Source organism: Schistocerca piceifrons, chromosome 2 (assembly GCF_021461385.2).
Source record: "Schistocerca piceifrons isolate TAMUIC-IGC-003096 chromosome 2, iqSchPice1.1, whole genome shotgun sequence".
NCBI classification, from domain to species: Eukaryota; Metazoa; Arthropoda; class Insecta; order Orthoptera; family Acrididae; genus Schistocerca; species Schistocerca piceifrons.
In genome coordinates, this window is record NC_060139.1 from 1,061,949,074 (window position 1) to 1,061,959,028 (window position 9,955).

A 9,955-nucleotide genomic window follows, 5' to 3' on the forward strand; every position below is an offset into this window, starting at 1 on the left:
CTGAATGGAACCTGTGAAAAAGCAGCTGCAGAAAGAACGAAAAACTAGAAAAAATTAAAATGTTCTGGGAAGACTGAGCACCTTGTTCAATTTAAAGTGTAATGCAAAGAAGCAGCAACAATAATAAATAGTGCTAAACGATCTTTTTGAGAAGACACAGTTTACTGACATTCAAAACAGCTTTGTTAAAAATAGCTCACGCAACTCCTATCATATATTTAAAGGGCTACCAAGCCCCAAGTATTTGATTCAGAGATGAAAATTATAAAATAGGCCTTAGGAATACCCAGAACTGTGAAATACTAAGAAAGTATTTTGAACAACCCTTGAACTCTGAAGGACCCAACTAAAAGCTAAAATTTCCAGATCTTCACGAAAACACAGGCGTATATCAACCACATACAGCTGACAAAATTTAGAAAAAGCAGTAAATAACTTGAAAAGCCACATAGCCTGTGGAGGAGATTAAAGTACTGCAGAGCTTATAAAATGGTCTCAACCAAAAATTATAACTAACTCTGAGATCATGTATGAAGTAATATGAGAAACTAAAAAGATTTCAGAAGACTGGAAAGTGGCTCAAATCCATCCTTTGCACAAAAAAATTATGAGCATGATGCACATAATTGCAGAGGTACTTCTCCGCCGTCAGTAGGTTATAAAATATTTTCAACAATATTACTAAATACGAAAAGTGATAAGCATGATGTAAATAATTACAGAGGTATCTCCGTTGCCACTTGGTTATAGAACATTTTCAACAGTATTACTGAACAAGATACGAGCAAGAGTTGGTAGACATTGGCGAGAATATCAGAGTGAATTTAGAAAGTCCTGTTCTTACTCAGAACGGACTTTCAACCTAAATTTCATAATCCATCACAGACTTAAAAACTAAGGACTTAGTTGTAACACATATATTTTAAAAAGGCATTTGATTCAGTTGATAGGGAAACGCTAGATCAAGTGATCCGAGAATCTTGCATTAAATCTCAACTAGCAAACCTTATTCGTGAAACGCTCACAGACATCAGGTTAAAAGAAAGGTTTCGGGATGACATTCAAAATAAAAACAAGTGTAAAGCAAGGTGATGGACTGTCTCCACTCCTCTTCAACTGTATCCTACATAAAAACATAACAGGATGGAAATAAAACCTAAAAGAACGTAAGCTGACACCGGCAACACTGGGGATTAAGAACCAAGTTACTGAAACTCAATGTCTAGCACTCATGTCAGCACTACAACACAACAATAAATCCAGAATGTTTTTATGCAAGTGAATGTTTAGTATTGAATTAAAAATGACACAAACTTGAAGGAAGAATCATTCGAAAAACACTGCCTGCTAAGAAATACAGAGGGGTGGAAATTAAGAAATAATGAAGTATATCGCAACATAGAAAACGTAACTGAAACGCTACCGAAGAGGCGACTGCTAATTTTTGGACATTTTTACAGAATGAACGACAACACGTTAAACTAATAAATTTTTAAATATATTCTGGAGAAGAACTCAACAATATCCTGAGCTCAAGAAGTTAGGACTGATTTGGAAAGAAACAACATAAGTGAAAATGATGCAACAGAAAAAGCGATTTTTAAGGATTCCAAGGTAGAAGGAAGAATACAGGGTCAAAATGGTCTGAGGAGAGGAGAAGGAGATATGGTGAGAAGATGAAAGAATCCTTGATGGAGAAGAAAGAATAGCCGGCCGCGGTGGTCTAGCGGTTCTAGGCGCTCAGTCCGGAACCGCGCGACTGCTACGGTCGCAGGTTCGAATCCTGCCTCGGGCATGGATGTGTGTGATGTCCGTAGGTTAGTTAGGTTTAAGTAGTTTTAAGTTCTAGGGGACTGATGACCACAGATGTTAAGTCCCATAGTGCTCAGAGCCATTTGAACCATTTGAAGAAAGAAGAACAGAGGAGGAAGATTTGAAAATGGTCTTAGTCCTTAGATGTCCCAAATGGAAAAGAATAATAATATAATAATCCCCGTGGAGGCCTGGGAAAAGAATAGGCCTCCGGTATGTTCTGCCAGTCGTAAAAGGCAACGAAAAGAACAAACCACCAATAAGGCTAACTCCCCTTTTAGTGTGATTAGTTGGTTCAGGACAGAACTAATGAAGCCTCGGACAAGCGCTGTCATGGTCGGGGATGACGCTTGAACCCTATGCCCGTCCACAATGGTAACGACGCTGCTAGCCAAACGGAAAATGATTCAAATCCAAATAGAGGTGTTTTGCGGGATATGCTTCCTGCAACCACTGTAGAAGGAAAACAAACACAGAGGATGAGATGGTCAGATGAAGTTAACCGACACCTCATGTTCTGTTATCACCAAACAACAAACTTAGGAACCAACACAACTGGATACAGAATACAAGTTTACACAACATTTATTACCAGATACCCAGAATTAAAATTTTTAACAGAACAACGACTAGCTGATCAGATCTGTGTAAAAATAAAAAATAACGGGAAACCCCAGTCAGAATTAGAAAACATCAAACAATGAGTACAACAAATACTGAAAAAAAATGTGCAATCAGAAGAAGAAGAAAATACAGTAATGGACTCAAACATCCCAGAGCAAACAAACAAAGAACAACACACATCAATTAAACAATCAGAGGAAAACAAAATCTTAAGACAGCCACCAGAACAGGAACAAACAGAGCACGAAGTAACACACATGTTAGATATAGCAGAAACATTTCAGCTGACATATACAGAATACGAAGATACAAATACAGACATTACACCATTCTTGCACAGACCACGAAATAACCCACAAGTCGAAACAACAAAAACAACTATCAATACACAAGAAAATAAATAAAAATACAACTATGGAAGATTTACAACTACTGGATTGTATAGGAGCACTCACTACACTAAATATACACACTAGGCAGAGATCAGAACCAACCAACACACAGAAGAAACCCACAAAACTAGCATGGCAACACAGGCTACAGATCAGAATAGAAAAACTGAGAAAAGACATCGGACAGCTAACACAATTTATAAGAAATAAAATATCAGACAAAAAACGAAAAAGGTGAGGTAAAATCTCACAACAAGAAGCGATAGAGAAATTAGATGAAAAGAAGCAGAAATTACAAGCATTGGCCAAACGACTTAGAAGATACAAAAAAAAAGTGAAAATAGGAGGAAACAAAACCAAACATTCAACACAAACCACAAGAAATTATACCAGACAATAGATAACACACACATTAAAATAGACAATCCACCAAACATAACAGACATGCGACACTTCTGGAGCAACATATGGTCAAACCCAGTACAACATAACAGACATGCACTGTGGATATAAGCAGAAACAGACACATACAAGATGATACCACAAATGTCTGAAGTGATAATTTTGCAACATGAAGTGACCCGAGCAATTAATTCTACCCACAACTGGAAAGCCCCTGGAAAAGATAAAATAGCAAATTTATGGCTAAAGAAGTTCACCTCAACACATACACATCTAACTAAATTATTTAACAGTTGAATTGCAGATCCATACACATTCCATGATACACTTACACAAGGAACAACTTATCTGCACCCTAAAGATCAGGCAGACACAGAAAACCCAGCAAAATATCGCCCCATAACATGCCTACCAACAATATACAAAATATTAACTTAAGTCATTACACAGAAATTAATGACACATACAACACAGAACAAAATTATAAATGAAGAACAAAAAGGCTGCTGCAAAGGAGCACGAGGATGTAAGGAGCAATTGATAATAGATGCAGAGGTAACATATCAAGCTAAAACTAAACAGAGGTCGCTACATTACACATACGTTGATTACTAAATAGCTTTTGATAGTGTATCCCACTCGTGGTTACTACAAATATTGGAAATATACAAAGTAGACGCTAAATTGATACAGTTCCTAAACATAGTAATGAAAAATTCAAATAATATCACATCACAGCCAATACAGATTAAGTGTGGAATATACCAAGGAGACTCATTATATCATTCCTGGTTCTGCCTTGCTCTGAACCCACTATCCAACATGCTAAATAATACAAATTATGGATATAACATTATTGGAACATACCAACACAAAATCACACATTTGCTACACATGGATGATCTAAAACTACTGGCAGCAACAAATCAACAACTCAACCAATTATTAAAGATAACAGAAGTATTAAGCAATAATATAAATATGGCTCTGGAACACACAAATGTAAGAAAAATAGCATAGTCAAGGGAAAACACACTAAACACGAAGATTACATATTGTATAACCACAGCGACTGCATAGAAGGGATGGAAAAAACAGATGCCTATAAATATCTAGGATACAGACAAAAATAGGAATAGATAGTACAAATATTAAAGAAGAACTAAAAGAAAAATATAGACAAAGACTAACAAAAATACTGAAAACAGAAATGACAGCAAGAAACAAGATAAAAGCTATAAATATTTATGCTATACCAGTATTGACCTACTCATTTGGAGTAGTAAAATGGAGTAACACAGACCTAGAAGCACTCAATACACTTACACGATCACAATGCCACAAAAATAGAATCCATCACATACATTCAGCAACAGAAAGATTCAGATTAAGCAGAAAGGAAGGAGGAAGAGGATTTATCGGCATAAAAAACCTACGTTATGGACAGGTAGACAATTTAAGAAAATTCTTTATAGAACGAGCAGAAACTAGCAAAACACACAAAACAAGCACTCATATACATACATCGGCTACACCGTTGCAATTTCATAACCACTTCTACAACCCTTTAGATCGCATAACATCAACAGATACGAGGAAAGTAAATTGCAAACAGAAAACACTACATGGCAAGCACCCGTATCACCTAACACAACCACACATCTAACAAGACGCATCCAATACATGGCTAAGAAAAGGCAATATATACAGTGAGATGGAAGGATTAATGTTTGCAGTACAGGATCAAACAATAAATACCAGATATTTCAGCAAGCATATTATTAAAGACCCCAATACCACAACAGATAAATGCAGACTTTGCAAACAACAATTAAAAACAGTAGATCACATCACAAGCGGATGTACAATACTTGCAAGTACAGAATACCCCAGAAGACATGACAGTGTAGCAAAAATAATACATCAACAACTTGCCATACAACATAAACAAATGAAACAACACGTTCCCACATACAAGTACGCACCACAAAATGTACTGGAGAATCATGAATACAAATTATACTGGAACAGAACCATTATAACAGATAAAACAACACCACATAACAAACCTGTCATCATACTCACCAATAAAAAGAAGAAATTAACACAACTAATCGAAATATCCATACCCAATACAACAAATATACGGAAGAAAACAGGAGAAAAAATTGAAAAATACATCCAAGTGGCTGAGGAAGTCAAGGACATGTGGCATCAGGATAAAGTTGACATTATACCAATTACACTATCAACTACAGGAGTCATATCACACAATATCCACCAGTACATCAACGCAATACAGCTACATCCAAACGTATACATACAACGACAGAAATCTGTAATTATTGATACATGTTCAATTACCCGAAAGTTCCTAAATCCAATGTAACATATACCGTAGAGTTAAAAGGAAGTCGCGCTTGATCAAGGTCCGCGTCACTTTCCATTTTTAACCAGACATAACGTCTGAGAAAGGGAAGTAATAATAATAATGATAGTAATAATATCGTAAGGTTGAATGACCTGATGCAAGTCTTTCTACTGGCTGCCACTTTGGATTCTTGCATGTCCCTAGCCTGATCCAGTTATCGCAATGGGGAAAGGGAACCTAGAGATTAGCGTGGAATCGGAACATTGTTTCTGACGAGGCCTCAAATAGTCTAGAGGTGAAGACTGGGTTAAAACGAAAACTGAAAAATCCGTATTCCGACAGAGACTCGATCACTCGACATCTCAGTTTCCAAGACCCAGGTTTACAGTTTCCTCTCTTAAAACAGGGTGAGAAAATGTGACCCAGCTGGGATACGAGCTTCTAACCTTTGGGCTAGAAGTCAAACGCCATATCAATTTTATTACTTCACCATCTTTTCTTCTTATTACAAAAATTATTACTATTAATTTCACAAGAAAGTCCCACAACCACGTAGGAAACGCGAATGTGGAATAAAAATAAACAAATAAATAAATAAAACTTTGAATACAGTAAGACACAAAGTCCATACTAATGTAAGCTCGGTTCTGTAGCGACTTTACTAATTATGCTAAGCTGTTTTTTCTTTTAAACACACGTCATCCGCTCCGTTAACTTTCCACCACTCATCAACCATTAGTGAAAGTTAAGTCCCTTCTCACATGAGAGTAGTTGTATACTTGTGCAACGTAACAAGAATCCGGCACCCTCATGCGGCCTCAGACAAGCCCTGCCGGCAAACTTTAAGGATAAGCAAAATAGCAAAGGTGTCGTGAAAGTGGGGCAGTTGTCGGCTCGCTAGTATGTAGAATACATATGTTGGCGAAACGCCGAATGATATTCTCCCCCGTCACCAGCAAGGACTGTACAAAATGACCATGCATCCACATTATTGTGTTATTCTTCGTGACTGGAAAAAGCAAAGTTGCAGGCCACCCAACAATATCAGTGGTGTAGGTGGTGTCAACAGATCCGGTAAGGAAACCCAACAGTCTCTGGGGCCAACACAGTTCGCCGTATGTTCACAAAAGGTAAACAGATGCTGAATGTCGGCTGTAAGAGCACGTGTGGTTCTTCAGCTTTACCCAGCAGACGTCATGTCAAAATAGTTTACGCGTGAGCTGCTGGATGTCAGTGTGCAATGGGCACAATGCTTCGGCAAAGGGACACGTGGCCGTCATGAGGTGCGCTGATGAACTGACTGATTGGGGGCTGGCATCGAGCTTTCATCTCCTCCCTGTCGCCCTTTGATCGACCGCTCCATCGGCCCTCCGCGTCCAGCATCCCTACCCCCATTCCTACCACGCACTGTTCCGTCCTACGGTCGCACACGATGCACATGCTGTTCGAGCAAACTGTTGAGATTCGAATAATGGAAACACTGATAAATTGTGATACCCGATACATCCTTGTTAAAATTCATGGTGAACCTGCAGCTGTCCTTTATTTTTCAGAATGCGCTTCGCTACTAGTTTCCGTCAAATGACCAATATCAAACATAAACCTAAAAGAATAAATAAAATCAATAGAGAATACACTGTTTACAGGTAAATAGAAGGGTAAATAATGTGTTACCTACTGGCATGAATGGCTGGAAAGTTGTATCATAATAAGAGTAATTTGCTCTTTTGAGCCCACAGTATTACAAATGTTTTTACAGTAATAGCTGTGTTCAACAGATTTCATGAAGAAGCAAAGTTTATACATCTAGCCACACACTGACCGATGTAATCTAGAAACACATTGAAGAGCACAGTCGAAGACATCACTATGTCAAAGGTAAAAACTACAGAACAATAGAAGTATCAACTGAATAGGAGGTACATTATAGTCTTTGATTACATGTAAACATTGTGCATTAAAGGCATAGATCATGGATCTACAAATGTACAAATATAATTCATCCAGAAATTCCACATGACGACTTTTTTAATCTGAAACGTATCATAACTGCCGAAAAGAGATAGGCTGAAAAACATAGAAAGCCATTTATTGCTATCAGATAAAGCCACATTGGCGCATTTGGGATATTACAAAACATCGTGAAACTACATGTACAACGTAAATAATAACAAACCTAACCACACACAGTATCTTATACCAATACATATATGACAGTAAGAGCATTCTTCACGAACATCCAGATAGAGACTTTAGCACTATATATATATATATATATATATATATATATATATATATATATATATATATATATATATATATGCATTTTCTTTCTTTATTATTTACAAAATACGGACAACCTCCAGGAACTACCACCCACTACTACATGACATAGAATACCAGGGTTTGGGGCGAGGGGTGTTGAGGGCTCTTACCTAACCATCAGAAGAACTGGAGGCGAGTTATAAAAACTAAAAATCACCATATAATCTATGTTAGTCAGTAAGGCATGAGACCCCGTTATTAGAATGGTCAAGACGAAAAAGGAGACACCGAACATCGAGCTGACATCGGATTCAGGTGGAAGAATAGCATAGGTATCTCCAGCACCCAGCACGAGCACCTAGGAGCGAACCCAGGACAAAACAGTGTTTCAGAGGGGGGGGGGGGGGGGACGACGACGACGACGACGACGACAAGTGCTGGCAACGATGCTCGGCGCGGACGGCCGTTGGAGCGGGGGGTCTGTCCGAGGGAGAGGCGGAGGAGATAAAACCGCAGCGCTGCCCCCCTTCAGTGAGTTCACATGATGATGCAACGTGGTAGTTTGTCGAAATATTACGCCCAATATACACTGAGATCCCGCAGTTCACCTGGAAACTATTTCTATATAAGAACACACTTGCTACATCCGTGTCAGAAAACGTGATCCGATGCAGCCTGCCATTGGTGGGGACCACATATTTACGACGAAGTTGGGTGATTCACGATGACATTCAAATATTTTAATATGTTATTCTACAAGAAAAACTAAAGAAAAAAGTTCTTATAAACATAGGTACGAAAATGTTTAGTTACGGAACTACGACTAATAAAAGATTTTGCCTGAAATTTAGCAACTTGGATAGTATGAAGCCATCGCTGAACTGTATGAGGTCAAAGTAAAACACGATTTCCATTTATTTTGTTGTTATTGGTCTGGTGAATCTAAGGTAACATGTCCCAGACGTGTATCTCCAGTAGTTTTCTAGAACATCCAGAGAATCATAGATTATTATACAAGTAAATTTATTTACTTTCCATTAAGAATGTAGAAACTTTATGTCATTGTTGGCAACCGTTAGTGACTTGTTTCAGATGTTTCCCAACCTTGAAACGAGTTAGTTTCCTGTATTGTTCATGAAAGAACATAATAACAGCAGTGCATTTAAGTAAAACCACATGGTAACTGTCGTAGTTTGTAGTTTTTTTTTATGAAATAGGGATGCTTTTCAAATTTACGACAGAGGAATACGCCGATACGGTGTTTATTTATGGCAAATGTGATGGTACTTCTACTGCTGCAGTTAACGAATATCGCGTACGTTATTCAACTCGGAGGATACCGAATGCACGAGTATTTCGAATATTACGGGAGACAGGTTCCCTACCTAGCGTGGCCGGCCGCTGGTGGCCGAGCTGTTCCAGGTGCTGCAGTCTGGAACCGCGCGACCGCTACGGTCGCAGGTTCGAATGCTGCCTCGGGCATGGATGTGTGTGATGCCCTTAGGTTAGTTAGGTTTAAGTAGTTGTAAGTTCTAGGGGACTGATGACCTCAGATGTTAAGTCCCATAGTGCTCAGAGCCATTTTGAACCTGCTTAGCGTTCATAATCAGTACGAGCGGTCGATAAGTGAAGACGATGATAAGGATATTACGGATGCTGTTCGTCGTGGCCCGGACACCAGTACATAACGTATCTCTCAACTTTGTTAACATTCAGCCTCAAACGAATTAACGTGTGCCGTGGTATTAATAACAGCAGATTATCTGGCACATTCATACAGTTTCAGCTAACGTTATTAACATTATTTTTCGAAAATTAAATTCTCTAAATCTTTCGTTGAAAACTTTGTGCAATTGTCTGGAAGTTAAAAAACAAATTGGGCCAACGAGTTAAAAAATTAAAAATTGTAAGGAATTACTTCTTTGCTTCTCTGGACGTTCTGGTAAACTACTGCAGATACACGTCTGGGCTCAAATGGTTCAAATGGCTCTGAGCACTATGGGACTTAACATCTGAGGTCATCAGCCCCTAGACTTAGAACTACTTAAACCTAACTAACCTAAGGACATCATACACATCCATGCCTGAG